This window comes from Pelecanus crispus, chromosome 25, assembly GCF_030463565.1.
Source record: "Pelecanus crispus isolate bPelCri1 chromosome 25, bPelCri1.pri, whole genome shotgun sequence".
Lineage (NCBI taxonomy): Eukaryota > Metazoa > Chordata > Aves > Pelecaniformes > Pelecanidae > Pelecanus > Pelecanus crispus.
Genome location: NC_134667.1, coordinates 544,568 through 567,258, shown reverse-complemented (window position 1 = coordinate 567,258; position 22,691 = coordinate 544,568).

The window sequence follows — 22,691 nt, the reverse complement described above, 5'->3', positions numbered from 1 at the left end:
AGATGGGCAGAGTGTGTTTGTCTGTGAAAGCGGTGTCAAGAGAAGGTGAGGACCAGCAGCAGCTCTAAGCCCTTAAGCCTATCGTAGGGGAGAAATGGCTTGGACGTTTGCACTTTGGGAGGTGGTGTGTGCCGGGAGTGACAGTGAGATTGAGCCTGAGAATGTGTGTTGGGAGTGCTGGGAGGCAAAGGCAGGGTAGATGGGCAGAATGTGTTTGGCTGTGAAAGCGGTGTCAAGGGAAGGTGAAGACCAGCAACAGCTCTAACCCCTTAGATGTAGCGTATGTCAGAAATCGGTTGGGTGTTTGCACTTTGGGAGGTGGTCTGTGCCGGGAGTGAGAGTGAGAGTGAGCCTGAGAATGTGTGTTGGGAGTGCTGGGAGGCAAAGCCAGGGTAGATGGGCAGAGTGTGTTTGGCTGTGAAAGCGGTGTCAAGGGAAGGTGAGGACCAGCAACAGCTCTAAGCTCTTAGATGTAGCGTGTGTCAGAAATCGCTTGGAGGTTTGCACTTTGGGAGGTGGTCTGTGCCGATAGTGAGAGTGTGTTGGGAGTGCTGGGCGGCAAGGCAAACGCAGATGGGCAGAGTGTGTTTGGCTGTGAAAGCGGTGTCAAGGGAAGGTGAGGACCAGCAACAGCTCTAAGGCCTTAGATGTAGTGTGTGTCAGAAATCGCTTGGAGGTTTGCACTTTGGGAAGTGGTCTTGCCGGCAGTGATAGTGAGATTCAACGTGAGAATGTGTTTTGGGAGTGCTGGGAGTCAAAACCAGCATAGATGGCCAGAGTGTGTTTGGCTGTGAAAGCGGTGTCAAGGGAAGGTGAGGACCAGCCACAGCTCTAAGCCCTTAGGCCTATCGTAGGGGAGAAATGGCTTGGAGGTTTGCACTTTGGGAGGTGGTCTGTGCCGGGAGTGAGAGTGAGATTGAACCTGAGAATGTGTGTTGGGAGTGCTGGGAGGCAAGTTAAAGGCAGATGGCCAGAGTGTGTTTGGCTGTGAAAGCGGAGTCAAGGGAAGGTGAGGACCAGCAACAGCTCTAAGCCCTTAGATGTAGCATGTGTCAGAAATCGCTTGGGTGTTTTGACTTTGTGAGGTGGTGTGTGCCGGGAGAGAGAGTGATTTTGGAGTGCTGGGAGGCAAGGCAAAGGCAGATGGGCAGAGTGTGTTTGGCTGTGAAAGCGGTGTCAAGAGAAGGTGAGGACCAGCAACAGCTCTAAGCCCTTAGGCCTATCGTATGGGAGAAATGGCTTGGAGGTTTGCACTTTGGGAGGTGGTGTGTGCCGGGAGTGAGAGTGAGATTGAACCTGAGAATGTGTGTTGGGAGTGCTGGGAGGCAAGTTAAAGGCAGATGGCCAGAGTGTGTTTGGCTGTGAAAGCGGAGTCAAGGGAAGGTGAGGACCAGCAACAGCTCTAAGCCCTTAGATGTAGCGTGTGTCAGAAATCGCTTGGGTGTTGGCATTTTGGGAGGTGGTCTGTGCCGCGAGTGAGAATGAGATTCAACCTGAGAATGTGTGTTGGGAGTGCTGGGAGGCAAAGCCAGGGTAGATGGGCAGAGTGTGTTTGGCTGTGAAAGCGGTGTCAAGGGAAGGTGAGGACCAGCAACAGCTCTAAGGCCTTAGATGTAGTGTGTGTCAGAAATCGCTTGGGTGTTGGCATTTTGGGAGGTGGTCTGTGCCGCGAGTGAGAATGAGATTCAACCTGAGAATGTGTGTTGGGAGTGCTGGGAGGCAAAGCCAGGGTAGATGGGCAGAGTGTGTTTGGCTGTGAAAGCGGTGTCAAGGGAAGGTGAGGACCAGCAACAGCTCTAAGGCCTTAGATGTAGTGTGTGTCAGAAATCGCTTGGAGGTTTGCACTTTGGGAAGTGGTCTTGCCGGCAGTGATAGTGAGATTCAACGTGAGAATGTGTTTTGGGAGTGCTGGGAGTCAAAACCAGCATAGATGGCCAGAGTGTGTTTGGCTGTGAAAGCGGTGTCAAGGGAAGGTGAGGACCAGCCACAGCTCTAAGCCCTTAGGCCTATCGTAGGGGAGAAATGGCTTGGACGTTTGCACTTTGGGAGGTGGTCTGTGCCGGGAGTGAGAGTGAGATTGAACCTGAGAATGTGTGTTGGGAGTGCTGGGAGGCAAGTTAAAGGCAGATGGGCAGAGTGTGTTTGGCTGTGAAAGCGGTGTCAAGGGAAGGTGAGGACCAGCAACAGCTCTAAGCCCTTAGATGTAGCATGCGGTAGAAATCGCTTGGGTGTTTTGACTTTGTGAGGTGGTGTGTGCCGGGAGAGAGAGTGATTTTGGAGTGCTGGGAGGCAAGGCAAAGGCAGATGGGCAGAGTGTGTTTGGCTGTGAAAGCGGTGTCAAGAGAAGGTGAGGACCAGCAACAGCTCTAAGCCCTTAGGCCTATCGTATGGGAGAAATGGCTTGGAGGTTTGCACTTTGGGAGGTGGTGTGTGCCGGGAGTGAGAGTGAGATTGAACCTGAGAATGTGTGTTGGGAGTGCTGGGAGGCAAGTTAAAGGCAGATGGCCAGAGTGTGTTTGGCTGTGAAAGCGGAGTCAAGGGAAGGTGAGGACCAGCAACAGCTCTAAGCCCTTAGATGTAGCGTGTGTCAGAAATCGCTTGGGTGTTGGCATTTTGGGAGGTGGTCTGTGCCGCGAGTGAGAATGAGATTCAACCTGAGAATGTGTGTTGGGAGTGCTGGGAGGCAAAGCCAGGGTAGATGGGCAGAGTGTGTTTGGCTGTGAAAGCGGTGTCAAGGGAAGGTGAGGACCAGCAACAGCTCTAAGCCCTTAGGCCTATCGTAGGGGAGAAATGGCTTGGAGGTTTGCAGTTTGGGAGGTGGTGTGTGCCGGGAGTGAGAGTGAGAGTGAGCCTGAGAATGTGTGTTGGGAGTGCTGGGAGTTGAGGCAAAGGCAGATGGGCAGAGTGTGTTTGTCTGTGAAAGCGGTGTCAAGAGAAGGTGAGGACCAGCAGCAGCTCTAAGCCCTTAAGCCTATCGTAGGGGAGAAATGGCTTGGACGTTTGCACTTTGGGAGGTGGTGTGTGCCGGGAGTGACAGTGAGATTGAGCCTGAGAATGTGTGTTGGGAGTGCTGGGAGGCAAAGGCAGGGTAGATGGGCAGAATGTGTTTGGCTGTGAAAGCGGTGTCAAGGGAAGGTGAAGACCAGCAACAGCTCTAACCCCTTAGATGTAGCGTATGTCAGAAATCGGTTGGGTGTTTGCACTTTGGGAGGTGGTCTGTGCCGGGAGTGAGAGTGAGAGTGAGCCTGAGAATGTGTGTTGGGAGTGCTGGGAGGCAAAGCCAGGGTAGATGGGCAGAGTGTGTTTGGCTGTGAAAGCGGTGTCAAGGGAAGGTGAGGACCAGCAACAGCTCTAAGCTCTTAGATGTAGCGTGTGTCAGAAATCGCTTGGAGGTTTGCACTTTGGGAGGTGGTCTGTGCCGATAGTGAGAGTGTGTTGGGAGTGCTGGGCGGCAAGGCAAACGCAGATGGGCAGAGTGTGTTTGGCTGTGAAAGCGGTGTCAAGGGAAGGTGAGGACCAGCAACAGCTCTAAGGCCTTAGATGTAGTGTGTGTCAGAAATCGCTTGGGTATTTGCTCTTTGGGAAGTGGTCTTGCCGGCAGTGATAGTGAGATTCAACGTGAGAATGTGTTTTGGGAGTGCTGGGAGTCAAAACCAGCATAGATGGCCAGAGTGTGTTTGGCTGTGAAAGCGGTGTCAAGGGAAGGTGAGGACCAGCCACAGCTCTAAGCCCTTAGGCCTATCGTAGGGGAGAAATGGCTTGGACGTTTGCACTTTGGGAGGTGGTCTGTGCCGGGAGTGAGAGTGAGATTGAACCTGAGAATGTGTGTTGGGAGTGCTGGGAGGCAAGTTAAAGGCAGATGGCCAGAGTGTGTTTGGCTGTGAAAGCGGAGTCAAGGGAAGGTGAGGACCAGCAACAGCTCTAAGCCCTTAGATGTAGCATGTGTCAGAAATCGCTTGGGTGTTTTGACTTTGTGAGGTGGTGTGTGCCGGGAGAGAGAGTGATTTTGGAGTGCTGGGAGGCAAGGCAAAGGCAGATGGGCAGAGTGTGTTTGGCTGTGAAAGCGGTGTCAAGAGAAGGTGAGGACCAGCAACAGCTCTAAGCCCTTAGGCCTATCGTATGGGAGAAATGGCTTGGAGGTTTGCACTTTGGGAGGTGGTGTGTGCCGGGAGTGAGAGTGAGATTGAACCTGAGAATGTGTGTTGGGAGTGCTGGGAGGCAAGTTAAAGGCAGATGGCCAGAGTGTGTTTGGCTGTGAAAGCGGAGTCAAGGGAAGGTGAGGACCAGCAACAGCTCTAAGCCCTTAGATGTAGCGTGTGTCAGAAATCGCTTGGGTGTTGGCATTTTGGGAGGTGGTCTGTGCCGCGAGTGAGAATGAGATTCAACCTGAGAATGTGTGTTGGGAGTGCTGGGAGGCAAAGCCAGGGTAGATGGGCAGAGTGTGTTTGGCTGTGAAAGCGGTGTCAAGGGAAGGTGAGGACCAGCAACAGCTCTAAGGCCTTAGATGTAGTGTGTGTCAGAAATCGCTTGGGTGTTGGCATTTTGGGAGGTGGTCTGTGCCGCGAGTGAGAAAGAGATTCAACCTGAGAATGTGTGTTGGGAGTGCTGGGAGGCAAAGCCAGGGTAGATGGGCAGAGTGTGTTTGGCTGTGAAAGCGGTGTCAAGGGAAGGTGAGGACCAGCAACAGCTCTAAGGCCTTAGATGTAGTGTGTGTCAGAAATCGCTTGGAGGTTTGCACTTTGGGAAGTGGTCTTGCCGGCAGTGATAGTGAGATTCAACGTGAGAATGTGTTTTGGGAGTGCTGGGAGTCAAAACCAGCATAGATGGCCAGAGTGTGTTTGGCTGTGAAAGCGGTGTCAAGGGAAGGTGAGGACCAGCCACAGCTCTAAGCCCTTAGGCCTATCGTAGGGGAGAAATGGCTTGGACGTTTGCACTTTGGGAGGTGGTCTGTGCCGGGAGTGAGAGTGAGATTGAACCTGAGAATGTGTGTTGGGAGTGCTGGGAGGCAAGTTAAAGGCAGATGGCCAGAGTGTGTTTGGCTGTGAAAGCGGAGTCAAGGGAAGGTGAGGACCAGCAACAGCTCTAAGCCCTTAGATGTAGCATGTGTCAGAAATCGCTTGGGTGTTGGCATTTTGGGAGGTGGTCTGTGCCGCGAGTGAGAATGAGATTCAACCTGAGAATGTGTGTTGGGAGTGCTGGGAGGCAAAGCCAGGGTAGATGGGCAGAGTGTGTTTGGCTGTGAAAGCGGTGTCAAGGGAAGGTGAGGACCAGCAACAGCTCTAAGCCCTTAGGCCTATCGTAGGGGAGAAATGGCTTGGAGGTTTGCACACTGGGAGGTGGTCTGTGCCGGAAGTGAGAGTGAGATTCAACCTGAGAATGTGTGTTGGGAGTGCTGGGAGGCAAGGCAAAGGCGGATGGGCAGAGTGTGTTTGTCTGTGGAAGAGGTGTCAAGAGAAGGTGAGGACCAGCAACAGCTCTAAGCCCTTAAGCCTATCGCAGGGGAGAAATGCCTTGCACGTTTGCACTTTGGGAGGTGGTCTGTGCCGGGAGTGAGAGTGAGATTGAGCCTGAGAATGTGTGTTGGGAGTGCTGGGAGGCAAAGGCAGGGTAGATGGGCAGAGTGTGTTTGGCTGTGAAAGCGGTGTCAAGGGAAGGTGAAGACCAGCAACAGCTCTAAGCCCTTAGATGTAGCGTATGTCAGAAATAGGTTGGGTGTTTGCACTTTGGGAGGTGGTCTGTGCCGATAGTGAGAGTGTGTTGGGAGTGCTGGGCGGCAAGGCAAAGGCAGATGGCCAGTGTGTGTTTGGCTGTGAAAGCGGTGTCAAGGGAAGGTGAGGACCAGCAACAGCTCTAAGCCCTTAGATGTAGCGTGTGTCAGAAATCGCTTGGGTGTTGGCATTTTGGGAGGTGGTCTGTGCCGCGAGTGAGAATGAGATTCAACCTGAGAATGTGTGTTGGGAGTGCTGGGAGGCAAAGCCAGGGTAGATGGGCAGAGTGTGTTTGGCTGTGAAAGCGGTGTGAAGGGAAGGTGCGGACCAGCAACAGCTCTAAGCCCTTAGATGTAGCATGCGGCAGAAAATGCTAGGACGTTTGCACTTTGGGAGGTGGTCTGTGCCGGGAGTGAGAGTGATAGTGAGCCTGAGAATATGTTTTGGGAGTGATGGGAGGGAAAGCCAGGGTAGATGGGCAGAGTGTGTTTGGCTGTGAAAGTGGTGTCAAGGGAAGGTGAGGACCAGCAACAGCTCTAAGCCCTTAGGCCTATCGTAGGGGAGAAATGGCTTGGACGTTTGCACTTTGGGAGGTGGTCTGTGCCGGGAGTGAGAGTGAGATTGAGCCTGAGAATATGTTTTGGGAGTGATGGGAGGGAAAGCCAGGGTAGATGGGCAGAGTGTGTTTGTCTGTGAAAGCGGTGTCAAGGGAAGGTGAGGACCAGCAACAGCTCTAAGCCCTTAGGCCTATCGTAGGGGAGAAATGGCTTGGAGGTTTGCACTTTGGGAGGTGGTCTGTGCCGGGAGTGAGAGTGAGATTGAACCTGAGAATGTGTGTTGGGAGTGCTGGGAGGCAAGTTAAAGGCAGATGGGCAGAGTGTGTTTGGCTGTGAAAGCGGTGTCAAGGGAAGGTGAGGACCAGCAACAGCTCTAAGCCCTTAGGCCTATCGTAGGGGAGAAATGGCTTGGAGGTTTGCAGTTTGGGAGGTGGTGTGTGCCGGGAGTGAGAGTGAGAGTGAGCCTGAGAATGTGTGTTGGGAGTGCTGGGAGTTGAGGCAAAGGCAGATGGGCAGAGTGTGTTTGTCTGTGAAAGCGGTGTCAAGAGAAGGTGAGGACCAGCAGCAGCTCTAAGCCCTTAAGCCTATCGTAGGGGAGAAATGGCTTGGACGTTTGCACTTTGGGAGGTGGTGTGTGCCGGGAGTGACAGTGAGATTGAGCCTGAGAATGTGTGTTGGGAGTGCTGGGAGGCAAAGGCAGGGTAGATGGGCAGAATGTGTTTGGCTGTGAAAGCGGTGTCAAGGGAAGGTGAGGACCAGCCACAGCTCTAAGCCCTTAGATGTAGCGTATGTCAGAAATCGGTTGGGTGTTTGCACTATGGGAGGTGGTCTGTGCCGATAGTGAGAGTGTGTTGGGAGTGGTGGGCGGCAAGGCAAAGGCAGATGGGCAGAGTGTGTTTGGCTGTGAAAGCGGTGTCAAGGGAAGGTGAGGACCAGCAACAGCTCTAAGGCCTTAGATGTAGCGTGTGTCAGAAATCGCTTGGGTATTTGCTCTTTGGGAAGTGGTGTGTGCCGGCAGTGATAGTGAGATTCAACCTGAGAATGTGTGTTGGGAGTGCTGGGAGGCAAAGCCAGGGTAGATGGGCAGAGTGTGTTTGGCTGTGAAAGCGGTGTCAAGGGAAGGTGAGGACCAGCCACAGCTCTAAGCCCTTAGATGTAGCGTATGTCAGAAATCGGTTGGGTGTTTGCACTTTGGGAGGTGGTCTGTGCCAGGAGTGAGAGAGAGATTGAACTTGAGAATGTGTGTTGGGAGTGCTGGGAGGCAAGGGCAGCACAGATGGGCAGAGTGTGTTTGGCTGTGAAAGCGGTGTGAAGGGAAGGTGCGGACCAGCAACAGCTCTAAGCCCTTAGATGTAGCATGCGGCAGAAAATGCTAGGATGTTTGCACTTTGGGAGGTGTTGTGTGCCGGGAGTGAGAGTGAGATTGAACCTGAGAATGTGCGTTGAGAGTGCTGGGAGGCAAGGCAAAGGCAGATGGGCAGAGTGTGTTTTCCTGTGAAAGCGGTGTCAAGGGAAGGTGAGGACCAGCAACAGCTCTAAGCCCTTAGGCCTATCGTAGGGGAGAAATGGCTTGGACGTTTGCACTTTGGGAGGTGGTCTGTGCCGGGAGTGAGAGTGAGATTGAGCCTGAGAATATGTTTTGGGAGTGATGGGAGGGAAAGCCAGGGTAGATGGGCAGAGTGTGTTTGTCTGTGAAAGCGGTGTCAAGGGAAGGTGAGGACCAGCAACAGCTCTAAGCCCTTAGGCCTATCGTAGGGGAGAAATGGCTTGGAGGTTTGCACTTTGGGAGGTGGTCTGTGCCGGGAGTGAGAGTGAGATTGAGCCTGAGAATGTGTGTTGGGAGTGCTGGGAGGCAAGTTAAAGGCAGATGGCCAGAGTGTGTTTGGCTGTGAAAGCGGAGTCAAGGGAAGGTGAGGACCAGCAACAGCTCTAAGCCCTTAGATGTAGCGTGTGTCAGAAATCGCTTGGGTGTTGGCATTTTGGGAGGTGGTCTGTGCCGCGAGTGAGAATGAGATTCAACCTGAGAATGTGTGTTGGGAGTGCTGGGAGGCAAAGCCAGGGTAGATGGGCAGAGTGTGTTTGGCTGTGAAAGCGGTGTCAAGGGAAGGTGAGGACCAGCAACAGCTCTAAGTCCTTAGGCCTATCGTAGGGGTGAAATGGCTTGGAGGTTTGCACTTTGGGAGGTGGTGTGTGCCGGGAGTGAGAGTGAGAGTAAGCCTGAGAATGTGTGTTGGGAGTGCTGGGAGGCAAAACCAGCGTAGATGGCCAGAGTGTGTTTGGCTGTGAAAGCGGTGTCAAGGGAAGGTGAGGACCAGCCACAGCTCTAAGCCCTTAGATGTAGCGTATGTCAGAAATCGGTTGGGTGTTTGCACTTTGGGAGGTGGTCTGTGCCAGGAGTGAGAGAGAGATTGAACTTGAGAATGTGTCTTGGGAGTGCTGGGAGGCAAGGGCAGCACAGATGGTCAGAGTGTGTTTGGCTGTGAAAGCGGTGTGAAGGGAAGGTGCGGACCAGCAACAGCTCTAAGCCCTTAGGCCTATCGTAGGGGAGAAATGGCTTGGACGTTTGCACTTTGGGAGGTGGTGTGTGCCGGGAGTGAGAGTGAGATTGAGCCTGAGAATGTGTGTTGGGAGTGCTGGGAGGCAAAGCCAGGGTAGATGGGCAGAGTGTGTTTGGCTGTGAAAGCGGTGTCAAGGGAAGGTGAAGACCAGCAACAGCTCTAAGCCCTTAGATGTAGCGTATGTCAGAAATCGGTTGGGTGTTTGCACTTTGGGAGGTGGTCTGTGCCGGGAGTGAGAGTGAGAGTGAGCCTGAGAATGTGTGTTGGGAGTGCTGGGAGGCAAAGCCAGGGTAGATGGGCAGAGTGTGTTTGGCTGTGAAAGCGGTGTCAAGGGAAGGTGAGGACCAGCAACAGCTCTAAGCTCTTAGATGTAGAGTGTGTCAGAAATCGCTTGGAGGTTTGCACTTTGGGAGGTGGTCTGTGCCGATAGTGAGAGTGTGTTGGGAGTGGTGGGCGGCAAGGCAAACGCAGATGGGCAGAGTGTGTTTGGCTGTGAAAGCGGTGTCAAGGGAAGGTGAGGACCAGCAACAGCTCTAAGGCCTTAGATGTAGTGTGTGTCAGAAATCGCTTGGGTATTTGCTCTTTGGGAAGTGGTCTGTGCCGGCAGTGATAGTGAGATTCAACGTGAGAATGTGTTTTGGGAGTGCTGGGAGGCAAGTTAAAGGCAGATGGCCAGAGTGTGTTTGGCTGTGAAAGCGGAGTCAAGGGAAGGTGAGGACCAGCAACAGCTCTAAGCCCTTAGATGTAGCGTGTGTCAGAAATCGCTTGGGTGTTGGCATTTTGGGAGGTGGTCTGTGCCGCGAGTGAGAATGAGATTCAACCTGAGAATGTGTGTTGGGAGTGCTGGGAGGCAAAGCCAGGGTAGATGGGCAGAGTGTGTTTGGCTGTGAAAGCGGTGTCAAGGGAAGGTGAGGACCAGCAACAGCTCTAAGCCCTTAGGCCTATCGTATGGGAGAAATGGCTTGGAGGTTTGCACTTTGGGAGGTGGTCTGTGCCGGGAGTGAGAGTGAGAGTGAGCCTGACAATGTGTTTTGGGAGTGCTGGTAGTTGAGGCAAAGGCAGATGGGCAGAGTGTGTTTGTCTGTGAAAGCGGTGTCAAGAGAAGGTGAGGACCAGCAGCAGCTCTAAGCCCTTAAGCCTATCGTAGGGGAGAAATGGCTTGGACGTTTGCACTTTGGGAGGTGGTCTGTGCCGGGAGTGAGAGTGAGAGTGAACCTGAGAATGTGTGTTGGGAGTGCTGGGAGGTAAGTTAAAGGCAGATGGCCAGAGTGTGTTTGGCTGTGAAAGCGGAGTCAAGGGAAGGTGAGGACCAGCAACAGCTCTAAGCCCTTAGATGTAGCGTGTGTCAGAAATCGCTTGGGTGTTTGCACTTTGGGAGGTGGTGTGTTCCAGGAGTGAGAGTGTGTTGGGAGTGGTGGGCGGCAAGGCAAAGGCAGTTGGCCAGAGTGTGTTTGACTGTGAAAGCGGTGTCAAGGGAAGGTGAGGACCAGCAACAGCTCTAAGCCCTTAGATGTAGCATGCGGCAGAAATCGCTTGGGTGTTTTGACTTTGGGAGGTGGTGTGTGCCGGGAGAGAGAGTGATTTGGGAGTGCTGGGAGGCAAGGCAAAGGCAGATGGGCAGAGTGTGTTTGGCTGTGAAAGCGGTGTCAAGGGAAGGTGAGGACCAGCAACAGCTCTAAGGCCTTAGATGTAGTGTGTGTCAGAAATCGCTTGGGTATTTGCTCTTTGGGAAGTGGTGTGTGCCGGAAGTGATAGTGAGATTCAACGTGAGAATGTGTTTTGGGAGTGCTGGGAGGCAAGTTAAAGGCAGATGGGCAGAGTGTGTTTGGCTGTGAAAGCGGAGTCAAGGGAAGGTGAGGACCAGCAACAGCTCTAAGCCCTTAGGCCTATCGTAGGGGAGAAATGGCTTGGACGTTTGCACTTTGGGAGGTTGTGTGTGTCGGGATTGAGAGTGAGATTGAGCCTGAGAATATGTATTGGGAGTGCTGGGAGGCAAAGGCAGGGTAGATGGGCAGAGTGTGCTTGGCTGTGAAAGCGGTGTCAAGGGAAGGTGAGGACCAGCAACAGCTCTAAGCTCTTAGATGTATCATGTGTCAGAAATCGCTTGGGTGTTTGCACTTTGGGAGGTGGTCTGTGCTGGGAGTGAGAGTGAGAGCGTGACTGTGCCTGAGAATGTGTGTTGGGAGTGCTGGGAGGCAAGGGCAGCACAGATGGGCAGAGTGTGTTTGGCTGTGAAAGCGGTGTCAAGGGAAGGTGAGGACCAGCAACAGCTCTAAGCCCTTAGATGTAGCATGTGGCAGAAATAGCTTGGGTGTTTTGACTTTGTGAGGTGGTGTGTGCCGGGAGAGAGAGTGATTTGGGAGTGCTGGGAGGCAAGGCAAAGGCAGATGGGCAGAGTGTGTTTGGCTGTGAAAGCGGTGTCAAGAGAAGGTGAGGACCAGCAACAGCTCGAAGCCCTTAGGCCTATCGTATGGGAGAAATGGCTTGGAGGTTTGCACTTTGGGAGGTGGTGTGTGCCGGGAGTGAGAGTGAGAGTGAGCCTGAGAATGTGTGTTGGGAGTGCTGGGAGTTGAGGCAAAGGCAGATGGGCAGAGTGTGTTTGTCTGTGAAAGCGGTGTCAAGAGAAGGTGAGGACCAGCAGCAGCTCTAAGCCCTTAAGCCTATCGTAGGGGAGAAATGGCTTGGACGTTTGCACTTTGGGAGGTGGTGTGTGCCGGGAGTGACAGTGAGATTGAGCCTGAGAATGTGTGTTGGGAGTGCTGGGAGGCAAAGCCAGGGTAGATGGGCAGAATGTGTTTGGCTGTGAAAGCGGTGTCAAGGGAAGGTTAGGACCAGCAACAGCTCTAACCCCTTAGATGTAGCGTATGTCAGAAATCGGTTGGGTGTTTGCACTTTGGGAGGTGGTCTGTGCGATAGTGAGAGTGTGTTGGGAGTGGTGGGCGGCAAGGCAAAGGCAGATGGGCAGAGTGTGTTTGGCTGTGAAAGCGGTGTCAAGGGAAGGTGAGGACCAGCAACAGCTCTAAGGCCTTAGATGTAGCGTGTGTCAGAAATCGCTTGGGTATTTGCTCTTTGGGAAGTGGTGTGTGCCGGCAGTGATAGTGAGATTCAACCTGAGAATGTGTTTTGGGAGTGCTGGGAGGGAAAACCAGCGTAGATGGCCAGAGTGTGTTTGGCTGTGAAAGCGGTGTCAAGGGAAGGTGAGGACCAGCCACAGCTCTAAGCCCTTAGATGTAGCGTATGTCAGAAATCGGTTGGGTGTTTGCACTTTGGGAGGTGGTCTGTGCCAGGAGTGAGAGAGAGATTGAACTTGAGAATGTGTGTTGGGAGTGCTGGGAGGCAAGGGCAGCACAGATGGGCAGAGTGTGTTTGGCTGTGAAAGCGGTGTGAAGGGAAGGTGCGGACCAGCAACAGCTCTAAGCCCTTAGATGTAGCATGCGGCAGAAAATGCTAGGACGTTTGCACTTTGGGAGGTGTTGTGTGCCGGGAGTGAGAGTGAGATTGAACCTGAGAATGTGCGTTGAGAGTGCTGGGAGGCAAGGCAAAGGCAGATGGGCAGAGTGTGTTTTCCTGTGAAAGCGGTGTCAAGGGAAGGTGAGGACCAGCAACAGCTCTAAGCCCTTAGGCCTATCGTAGGGGAGAAATGGCTTGGACGTTTGCACTTTGGGAGGTGGTCTGTGCCGGGAGTGAGAGTGAGATTGAGCCTGAGAATATGTTTTGGGAGTGATGGGAGGGAAAGCCAGGGTAGATGGCCAGAGTGTGTTTGGCTGTGAAAGCGGAGTCAAGGGAAGGTGAGGACCAGCAACAGCTCTAAGCCCTTAGATGTAGCGTGTGTCAGAAATCGCTTGGGTGTTGGCATTTTGGGAGGTGGTCTGTGCCGCGAGTGAGAATGAGATTGAACCTGAGAATGTGTGTTGGGAGTGCTGGGAGGCAAAGCCAGGGTAGATGGGCAGAGTGTGTTTGGCTGTGAAAGCGGTGTCAAGGGAAGGTGAGGACCAGCAACAGCTCTAAGTCCTTAGGCCTATCGTAGGGGTGAAATGGCTTGGAGGTTTGCACTTTGGGAGGTGGTGTGTGCCGGGAGTGAGAGTGAGAGTAAGCCTGAGAATGTGTGTTGGGAGTGCTGGGAGGCAAAACCAGCGTAGATGGCCAGAGTGTGTTTGGCTGTGAAAGCGGTGTCAAGGGAAGGTGAGGACCAGCAACAGCTCTAACCCCTTAGATGTAGCGTATGTCAGAAATCGGTTGGGTGTTTGCACTTTGGGAGGTGGTCTGTGCCGGGAGTGAGAGTGAGATTCAACCTGAGAATGTGTGTTGGGAGTGCTGGGAGGCAAGGCAAAGGCGGATGGGCAGAGTGTGTTTGTCTGTGGAAGAGGTGTCAAGAGAAGGTGAGGACCAGCAACAGCTCTAAGCCCTTAAGCCTATCGCAGGGGAGAAATGGCTTGGACGTTTGCACTTTGGGAGGTGGGCTGTGCCGGGAGTGAGAGTGAGATTGAACTTGAGAATGTGTGTTGGGAGTGCTGGGAGGCAAGTTAAAGGCAGATGGCCAGAGTGTGTTTGGCTGTGAAAGCGGTGTCAAGGGAAGGTGAAGACCAGCAACAGCTCTAAGCCCTTAGATGTAGCGTATGTCAGAAATCGGTTGGGTGTTTGCACTTTGGGAGGTGGTCTGTGCCGGGAGTGAGAGTGAGATTGAGCCTGAGAATGTGTGTTGGGAGTGCTGGGAGGCAAAGGCAGGGTAGATGGGCAGAGTGTGTTTGGCTGTGAAAGCGGTGTCAAGGGAAGGTGAGGACCAGCAACAGCTCTAAGCCCTTAGATGTAGCGTGTGTCAGAAATCGCTTGGGTGTTGGCATTTTGGGAGGTGGTCTGTGCCGCGAGTGAGAATGAGATTCAACCTGAGAATGTGTGTTGGGAGTGCTGGGAGGCAAAGCCAGGGTAGATGGGCAGAGTGTGTTTGGCTGTGAAAGCGGTGTCAAGGGAAGGTGAGGACCAGCAACAGCTCTAAGCCCTTAGGCCTATCGTAGGGGAGAAATGGCTTGGAGGTTTGCACTTTGGGAGGTGGTGTGTGCCGGGAGTGAGAGTGAGAGTGAGCCTGAGAATGTGTGTTGGGAGTGCTGGGAGTTGAGGCAAAGGCAGATTGGCAGAGTGTGTTTGTCTGTGAAAGCGGTGTCAAGAGAAGGTGAGGACCAGCAGCAGCTCTAAGCCCTTAAGCCTATCGTAGGGGAGAAATGGCTTGGACGTTTGCACTTTGGGAGGTGGTGTGTGCCGGGAGTGACAGTGAGATTGAGCCTGAGAATGTGTGTTGGGAGTGCTGGGAGGCAAAGCCAGGGTAGATGGGCAGAATGTGTTTGGCTGTGAAAGCGGTGTCAAGGGAAGGTTAGGACCAGCAACAGCTCTAACCCCTTAGATGTAGCGTATGTCAGAAATCGGTTGGGTGTTTGCACTATGGGAGGTGGTCTGTGCCGATAGTGAGAGTGTGTTGGGAGTGGTGGGCGGCAAGGCAAAGGCAGATGGCCAGAGTGTGTTTGGCTGTGAAAGCGGTGTCAAGGGAAGGTGAGGACCAGCAACAGCTCTAAGGCCTTAGATGTAGCGTGTGTCAGAAATCGCTTGGGTATTTGCTCTTTGGGAAGTGGTGTGTGCCGGCAGTGATAGTGAGATTCAACCTGAGAATGTGTTTTGGGAGTGCTGGGAGGCAAAACCAGCGTAGATGGCCAGAGTGTGTTTGGCTGTGAAAGCGGTGTCAAGGGAAGGTGAGGACCAGCCACAGCTCTAAGCCCTTAGATGTAGCGTATGTCAGAAATCGGTTGGGTGTTTGCACTTTGGGAGGTGGTCTGTGCCAGGAGTGAGAGAGAGATTGAACTTGAGAATGTGTGTTGGGAGTGCTGGGAGGCAAGGGCAGCACAGATGGGCAGAGTGTGTTTGGCTGTGAAAGCGGTGTGAAGGGAAGGTGCGGACCAGCAACAGCTCTAAGCCCTTAGATGTAGCATGAGGCAGAAAATGCTTGGACGTTTGCACTTTGGGAGGTGTTGTGTGCCGGGAGTGAGAGTGAGATTGAACCTGAGAATGTGCGTTGAGAGTGCTGGGAGGCAAGGCAAAGGCAGATGGGCAGAGTGTGTTTTCCTGTGAAAGCGGTGTCAAGGGAAGGTGAGGACAAGCAACAGCTCTAAGCCCTTAGGCCTATCGTAGGGGAGAAATGGCTTGGAGGTTTGCACTTTGGGAGGTGGTCTGTGCCGGGAGTGAGAGTGATAGTGAGCCTGAGAATATGTTTTGGGAGTGATGGGAGGGAAAGCCAGGGTAGATGGGCAGAGTGTGTTTGGCTGTGAAAGTGGTGTCAAGGGAAGGTGAGGACCAGCAACAGCTCTAAGCCCTTAGGCCTATCGTAGGGGAGAAATGGCTTGGAGGTTTGCACTTTGGGAGGTGGTCTGTGCCGGGAGTGAGAGTGAGATTGAACCTGAGAATGTGTGTTGGGAGTGCTGGGAGGCAAGTTAAAGGCAGATGGCCAGAGTGTGTTTGGCTGTGAAAGCGGAGTCAAGGGACGGTGAGGACCAGCAACAGCTCTAAGCCCTTAGATGTAGCGTGTGTCAGAAATCGCTTGGGTGTTGGCATTTTGGGAGGTGGTCTGTGCCGCGAGTGAGAATGAGATTCAACCTGAGAATGTGTGTTGGGAGTGCTGGGAGGCAAAGCCAGGGTAGATGGGCAGAGTGTGTTTGGCTGTGAAAGCGGTGTCAAGGGAAGGTGAAGACCAGCAACAGCTCTAACCCCTTAGATGTAGCGTATGTCAGAAATCGGTTGGGTGTTTGCACTTTGGGAGGTGGTCTGTGCCGGGAGTGAGAGTGAGAGTGAGCCTGAGAATGTGTGTTGGGACTGCTGGGAGGCAAAGCCAGGGTAGATGGCCAGAGTGTGTTTGTCTGTGAAAGCGGTGTCAAGGGAAGGTGAGGACCAGCAACAGCTCTAAGCTCTTAGATGTAGCGTGTGTCAGAAATCGCTTGGAGGTTTGCACTTTGGGAGGTGGTCTGTGCCGATAGTGAGAGTGTGTTTGGAGTGGTGGGCGGCAAGGCAAAGGCAGATGGGCAGAGTGTGTTTGGCTGTGAAAGCGGTGTCAAGGGAAGGTGAGGACCAGCAACAGCTCTAAGGCCTTAGATGTAGTGTGTGTCAGAAATCGCTTGGGTATTTGCTCTTTGGGAAGTGGTGTGTGCCGGCAGTGATAGTGAGATTCAACGTGAGAATGTGTTTTGGGAGTGCTGGGAGGCAAGTTAAAGGCAGATGGCCAGAGTGTGTTTGGCTGTGAAAGCGGAGTCAAGGGAAGGTGAGGACCAGCAACAGCTCTAAGGCCTTAGATGTAGCGTGTGTCAGAAATCGCTTGGGTGTTGGCATTTTGGGAGGTGGTCTGTGCCGCGAGTGAGAATGAGATTCAACCTGAAAATGTGTGTTGGGAGTGCTGGGAGGCAAAGCCAGGGTAGATGGGCAGAGTGTGTTTGGCTGTGAAAGCGGTGTCAAGGGAAGGTGAGGACCAGCAACAGCTCTAAGCCCTTAGGCCTATCGTATGGGAGAAATGGCTTGGAGGTTTGCACTTTGGGAGGTGGTCTGTGCCGGGAGTGAGAGTGAGAGTGAGCCTGACAATGTGTTTTGGGAGTGCTGGTAGTTGAGGCAAAGGCAGATGGGCAGAGTGTGTTTGTCTGTGAAAGCGGTGTCAAGAGAAGGTGAGGACCAGCAACAGCTCTAAGCCCTTAAGCCTATCGTAGGGGAGAAATGGCTTGGACGTTTGCACTTTGGGAGGTGGTCTGTGCCGGGAGTGAGAGTGAGAGTGAACCTGAGAATGTGTGTTGGGAGTGCTGGGAGGCAAGTTAAAGGCAGATGGCCAGAGTGTGTTTGGCTGTGAAAGCGGAGTCAAGGGAAGGTGAGGACCAGCAACAGCTCTAAGCCCTTAGATGTAGCGTGTGTCAGAAATCGCTTGGGTGTTTGCACTTTGGGAGGTGGTGTGTTCCAGCAGTGAGAGTGTGTTGGGAGTGGTGGGCGGCAAGGCAAAGGCAGATGGGCAGAGTGTGTTTGGCTGTGAAAGCGGTGTCAAGGGAAGGTGAGGACCAGCAACAGCTCTAAGGCCTTAGATGTAGCGTGTGTCAGAAATCGCTTGGGTATTTGCTCTTTGGGAAGTGGTGTGTGCCGGCAGTGATAGTGAGATTCAACCTGAGAATGTGTTTTGGGAGTGCTGGGAGGCAAAACCAGCGTAGATGGCCAGAGTGTGTTTGGCTGTGAAAGCGGTGTCAAGGGAAGGTGAGGACCAGCCACAGCTCTAAGCCCTTAGATGTAGCGTATGTCAGAAATCGGTTGGGTGTTTGCACTTTGGGAGGTGGTCTGTGCCAGGAGTGAGAGAGAGATTGAACTTGAGAATGTGTGTTGGGAGTGCTGGGAGGCAAGGGCAGCACAGATGGGCAGAGTGTGTTTGGCTGTGAAAGCGGTGTGAAGGGAAGGTGCGGACCAGCAACAGCTCTAAGCCCTTAGATGTAGCATGCGGCAGAAAATGCTAGGACGTTTGCACTTTGGGAGGTGTTGTGTGCCGGGAGTGAGAGTGAGATTGAACCTGAGAATGTGCGTTGAGAGTGCAGGGAGGCAAGGCAAAGGCAGATGGGCAGAGTGTGTTTTCCTGTGAAAGCGGTGTCAAGGGAAGGTGAGGACCAGCAACAGCTCTAAGCCCTTAGGCCTATCGTAGCGGAGAAATGGCTTGGACGTTTGCACTTTGGGAGGTGGTCTGTGCCGGGAGTGAGAGTGAGATTGAGCCTGAGAATATGTTTTGGGAGTGATGGGAGGGAAAGCCAGGGTAGATGGCCAGAGTGTGTTTGGCTGTGAAAGCGGTGTCAAGGGAAGGTGAGGACCAGCAACAGCTCTAATCCCTTAGGCCTATCGTAGGGGAGAAATGGCTTGGAGGTTTGCACTTTGGGAGGTGGTCTGTGCCGGGAGTGAGAGTGAGATTGAACCTGAGAATGTGTGTTGGGAGTGCTGGGAGGCAAGTTAAAGGCAGATGGCCAGAGTGTGTTTGGCTGTGAAAGCGGAGTCAAGGGAAGGTGAGGACCAGCAACAGCTCTAAGCCCTTAGATGTAGCATGTGTCAGAAATCGCTTGGGTGTTGGCATTTTGGGAGGTGGTCTGTGCCGCGAGTGAGAATGAGATTCAACCTGAGAATGTGTGTTGGGAGTGCTGGGAGGCAAAGCCAGGGTAGATGGGCAGAGTGTGTTTGGCTGTGAAAGCGGTGTCAAGGGAAGGTGAGGACCAGCAACAGCTCTAAGCCCTTAGGCCTATCGTAGGGGAGAAATGGCTTGGAGGTTTGCACACTGGGAGGTGGTCTGTGCCGGAAGTGAGAGTGAGATTCAACCTGAGAATGTGTGTTGGGAGTGCTGGGAGGCAAGGCAAAGGCGGATGGGCAGAGTGTGTTTGTCTGTGGAAGAGGTGTCAAGAGAAGGTGAGGACCAGCAACAGCTCTAAGCCCTTAAGCCTATCGCAGGGGAGAAATGGCTTGGACGTTTGCACTTTGGGAGGTGGGCTGTGCCGGGAGTGAGAGTGAGATTGAACTTGAGAATGTGTGTTGGGAGTGCTGGGAGGCACGTTAAAGGCAGATGGCCAGAGTGTGTTTGGCTGTGAAAGCGGTGTCAAGGGAAGGTGAAGACCAGCAACAGCTCTAAGCCCTTAGATGTAGCGTATGTCAGAAATCGGTTGGGTGTTTGCACTTTGGGAGGTGGTCTGTGCCGGGAGTGAGAGTGAGATTGAGCCTGAGAATGTGTGTTGGGAGTGCTGGGAGGCAAAGGCAGGGTAGATGGGCAGAGTGTGTTTGGCTGTTAAAGCGGTGTCAAGGGAAGGTGAGGACCAGCAACAGCTCTAAGCTCTTAGATGTAGCGTGTGTCAGAAATTGCTTGGGTGTTTGCACTTTGGGAGGTGGTCTGTGCCGATAGTGAGAGTGTGTTGGGAGTGCTGGGCGGCAAGGCAAAGGCAGATGGCCAGTGTGTGTTTGGCTGTGAAAGCGGTGTCAAGGGAAGGTGAGGACCAGCAACAGCTCTAAGCCCTTAGATGTAGCGTGTGTCAGAAATCGCTTGGGTGTTGGCATTTTGGGAGGTGGTCTGTGCCGCGAGTGAGAATGAGATTCAACCTGAGAATGTGTGTTGGGAGTGCTGGGAGGCAAAGCCAGGGTAGATGGGCAGAGTGTGTTTGGCTGTGAAAGCGGTGTCAAGGGAAGGTGAGGACCAGCAACAGCTCTAAGCCCTTAGGCCTATCGTAGGGGAGAAATGGCTTGGAGGTTTGCACTTTGGGAGGTGGTGTGTGCCGGGAGTGAGAGTGAGAGTGAGCCTGAGAATGTGTGTTGGGAGTGCTGGGAGTTGAGGCAAAGGCAGATGGGCAGAGTGTGTTTGTCTGTGAAAGCGGTGTCAAGAGAAGGTGAGGACCAGCAGCAGCTCTAAGCCCTTAAGCCTATCGTAGGGGAGAAATGGCTTGGACGTTTGCACTTTGGGAGGTGGTGTGTGCCGGGAGTGACAGTGAGATTGAGCCTGAGAATGTGTGTTGGGAGTGCTGGGAGGCAAAGCCAGGGTAGATGGGCAGAATGTGTTTGGCTGTGAAAGCGGTGTCAAGGGAAGGTTAGGACCAGCAACAGCTCTAACCCCTTAGATGTAGCGTATGTCAGAAATCGGTTGGGTGTTTGCACTTTGGGAGGTGGTCTGTGCCGATAGTGAGAGTGTGTTGGGAGTGGTGGGCGGCAAGGCAAAGGCAGATGGGCAGAGTGTGTTTGGCTGTGAAAGCGGTGTCAAGGGAAGGTGAGGACCAGCAACAGCTCTAAGGCCTTAGATGTAGCGTGTGTCAGAAATCGCTTGGGTATTTGCTCTTTGGGAAGTGGTGTGTGCCGGCAGTGATAGTGAGATTCAACCTGAGAATGTGTTTTGGGAGTGCTGGGAGGCAAAACCAGCGTAGATGGCCAGAGTGTGTTTGGCTGTGAAAGCGGTGTCAAGGGAAGGTGAGGACCAGCCACAGCTCTAAGCCCTTAGATGTAGCGTATGTCAGAAATCGGTTGGGTGTTTGCACTTTGGGAGGTGGTCTGTGCCAGGAGTGAGAGAGAGATTGAACTTGAGAATGTGTGTTGGGAGTGCTGGGAGGCAAGGGCAGCACAGATGGGCAGAGTGTGTTTGGCTGTGAAAGCGGTGTGAAGGGAAGGTGCGGACCAGCAACAGCTCTAAGCCCTTAGATGTAGCATGCGGCAGAAAATGCTAGGACGTTTGCACTTTGGGAGGTGTTGTGTGCCGGGAGTGAGAGTGAGATTGAACCTGAGAATGTGCGTTGAGAGTGCAGGGAGGCAAGGCAAAGGCAGATGGGCAGAGTGTGTTTTCCTGTGAAAGCGGTGTCAAGGGAAGGTGAGGACCAGCAACAGCTCTAAGCCCTTAGGCCTATCGTAGGGGAGAAATGGCTTGGACGTTTGCACTTTGGGAGGTGGTCTGTGCCGGGAGTGAGAGTGAGATTGAGCCTGAGAATATGTTTTGGGAGTGATGGGAGGGAAAGCCAGGGTAGATGGCCAGAGTGTGTTTGGCTGTGAAAGCGGTGTCAAGGGAAGGTGAGGACCAGCAACAGCTCTAATCCCTTAGGCCTATCGTAGGGGAGAAATGGCTTGGAGGTTTGCACTTTGGGAGGTGGTCTGTGCCGGGAGTGATAGTGAGATTGAACCTGAGAATGTGTGTTGGGAGTGCTGGGAGGCAAGTTAAAGGCAGATGGCCAGAGTGTGTTTGGCTGTGAAAGCGGTGTCAAGGGAAGGTGAGGACCAGCAACAGCTCTAAGCCCTTAGATGTAGCATGTGTCAGAAATCGCTTGGGTGTTGGCATTTTGGGAGGTGGTCTGTGCCGCGAGTGAGAATGAGATTCAACCTGAGAATGTGTGTTGGGAGTGCTGGGAGGCAAAGCCAGGGTAGATGGGCAGAGTGTGTTTGGCTGTGAAAGCGGTGTCAAGGGAAGGTGAGGACCAGCAACAGCTCTAAGCCCTTAGGCCTATCGTAGGGGAGAAATGGCTTGGAGGTTTGCACACTGGGAGGTGGTCTGTGCCGGAAGTGAGAGTGAGATTCAACCTGAGAATGTGTGTTGGGAGTGCTGGGAGGCAAGGCAAAGGCGGATGGGCAGAGTGTGTTTGTCTGTGGAAGAGGTGTCAAGAGAAGGTGAGGACCAGCAACAGCTCTAAGCCCTTAAGCCTATCGCAGGGGAGAAATGGCTTGGACGTTTGCACTTTGGGAGGTGGGCTGTGCCGGGAGTGAGAGTGAGATTGAACTTGAGAATGTGTGTTGGGAGTGCTGGGAGGCACGTTAAAGGCAGATGGGTAGAGTGTGTTTGTCTGTGAAAGCGGTGTCAAGGGAAGGTGAAGACCAGCAACAGCTCTAAGCCCTTAGATGTAGCGTATGTCAGAAATCGGTTGGGTGTTTGCACTTTGGGAGGTGGTCTGTGCCGGGAGTGAGAGTGAGATTGAGCCTGAGAATGTGTGTTGGGAGTGCTGGGAGGCAAAGGCAGGGTAGATGGGCAGAGTGTGTTTGGCTGTTAAAGCGGTGTCAAGGGAAGGTGAGGACCAGCAACAGCTCTAAGCTCTTAGATGTAGCGTGTGTCAGAAATTGCTTGGGTGTTTGCACTTTGGGAGGTGGTCTGTGCCGATAGTGAGAGTGTGTTGGGAGTGCTGGGCGGCAAGGCAAAGGCAGATGGCCAGTGTGTGTTTGGCTGTGAAAGCGGTGTCAAGGGAAGGTGAGGACCAGCAACAGCTCTAAGCCCTTAGATGTAGCGTGTGTCAGAAATCGCTTGGGTGTTGGCATTTTGGGAGGTGGTCTGTGCCGCGAGTGAGAATGAGATTCAACCTGAGAATGTGTGTTGGGAGTGCTGGGAGGCAAAGCCAGGGTAGATGGGCAGAGTGTGTTTGGCTGTGAAAGCGGTGTCAAGGGAAGGTGAGGACCAGCAACAGCTCTAAGCCCTTAGGCCTATCGTAGGGGAGAAATGGCTTGGAGGTTTGCACTTTGGGAGGTGGTGTGTGCCGGGAGTGAGAGTGAGAGTGAGCCTGAGAATGTGTGTTGGGAGTGCTGGGAGTTGAGGCAAAGGCAGATGGGCAGAGTGTGTTTGTCTGTGAAAGCGGTGTCAAGAGAAGGTGAGGACCAGCAGCAGCTCTAAGCCCTTAAGCCTATCGTAGGGGAGAAATGGCTTGGATGTTTGCACTTTGGGAGGTGGTGTGTGCCGGGAGTGACAGTGAGATTGAGCCTGAGAATGTGTGTTGGGAGTGCTGGGAGGCAAAGCCAGGGTAGATGGGCAGAATGTGTTTGGCTGTGAAAGCGGTGTCAAGGGAAGGTTAGGACCAGCAACAGCTCTAACCCCTTAGATGTAGCGTATGTCAGAAATCGGTTGGGTGTTTGCACTTTGGGAGGTGGTCTGTGCCGATAGTGAGAGTGTGTTGGGAGTGGTGGGCGGCAAGGCAAAGGCAGATGGGCAGAGTGTGTTTGGCTGTGAAAGCGGTGTCAAGGGAAGGTGAGGACCAGCAACAGCTCTAAGGCCTTAGATGTAGCGTGTGTCAGAAATCGCTTGGGTATTTGCTCTTTGGGAAGTGGTGTGTGCCGGCAGTGATAGTGAGATTCAACCTGAGAATGTGTTTTGGGAGTGCTGGGAGGCAAAACCAGCGTAGATGGCCAGAGTGTGTTTGGCTGTGAAAGCGGTGTCAAGGGAAGGTGAGGACCAGCCACAGCTCTAAGCCCTTAGATGTAGCGTATGTCAGAAATCGGTTGGGTGTTTGCACTTTGGGAGGTGGTCTGTGCCAGGAGTGAGAGAGAGATTGAACTTGAGAATGTGTGTTGGGAGTGCTGGGAGGCAAGGGCAGCACAGATGGGCAGAGTGTGTTTGG